Below are 1,430 nucleotides of genomic sequence, written 5' to 3' on the forward strand. Positions count from 1 at the left end.
TATATATATATATATATATATATATATATATATATATATGTGTGTGTGTGTGTGTGTGTGTGTGTGTGTGTGTGTGTGTGTGAATATAGACTGATATGCAACCCCATTATAGAACCGATGATTTAATTAATTAATTATTTGGCTGATTAATAAGTTGTTTGACCTAATTAAATCTAGAGTTACCCCCCTTTGTTTTATTTATAAATAAACTCCCTAACTCCACTGCATCCCTTAAATATAACATCAAAAATAATTAGATAAATAAATAGACGGATAGATATTTTTAACTACTAAATAACTAAGGGGTTTATTAATTAAGTGACTTAATATTACATGGAATCTTGCATTTTAGGCATTTTGTCAGATGGAGTTTTGCATTTGAAGCAATTTGTCAGCTATAATAGATGTTGAACAAAATTTGAGGAAATTTGTCAGCTATAATAGATTTTGAACATATTTTTAGCGATAATGACTACAATTTGGTAATATGTAGGTATAGTTATATATAGAAGAAGATATGAGGATTCGGAGAAGAATTTTGGGCGTAATTTTAGTGATTAATGACAACATGATGAAACAATATATACAGTCACTTTTGATGTTTTGTCCCCTGTTTGAGTTTGGTCCAATTGGCTCCCGGCATGTATTTTTAACCATATAGTACCCATATGAGTTTGTAAATATATTAACGATCCCCCTAGTTAGACTTATACATGTAATATTTTATAAGGGTTTTATAATAAATTTGTAACAACTTATCTCTCATATGCATTATATTAAAATAATATCCTCGTAATGTTATATAATATATTTTTTTAATAAATTTGTAAAACTTATCTCTCATATATATTATATTAAAAATAATATCCCCTTAGAAATATCACTTCAACCTTAAATTCATATTGGACCCAAGAAGCATCAGATGTGGTGTGCAAGAGAGACAACTGCGCTGGTATGGTCATGTGGTACGAATGGATGAGGATAGCTGTGTGAAAAAGTGCCACACCCTAGCGGTTGAGGGAAACTGTGGAAGAGGTAGACCCAGGAAGACCTAGGATGAGGTGGTGAAGCATGACCTTCACACATTAGGCCTCACTAACGCAATGACTAGTGACCAAGACCTTTGGAAATATGCTGTGCTTGAGAAGACCCGTCAAGCTAAGTGAGACCATAACTTGTGGCCTGTGCCAGTGGTGAAACGAGCCCACTTAGGCGTACCTTTCTTTCATTGGACACTAAACTCAGCTTGCGAAGACATGTTGAGACAAGTGAAATCGAAATCAAATTCGATGACAGCACCGCATGACTGGCATCCATGCTAGTGGAGTGCTAAGAGCACCGTCCAAGCATGATTGTCGCCAGGGCCATTGACTGGCCTCATGCCGGTGGCACATAAAAAGCACCATTTGAGCATGATCATTACCAGCGTT

The sequence above is a fragment of the Octopus bimaculoides genome, chromosome 1 (assembly GCF_001194135.2).
Source record: "Octopus bimaculoides isolate UCB-OBI-ISO-001 chromosome 1, ASM119413v2, whole genome shotgun sequence".
NCBI lineage: Eukaryota > Metazoa > Mollusca > Cephalopoda > Octopoda > Octopodidae > Octopus > Octopus bimaculoides.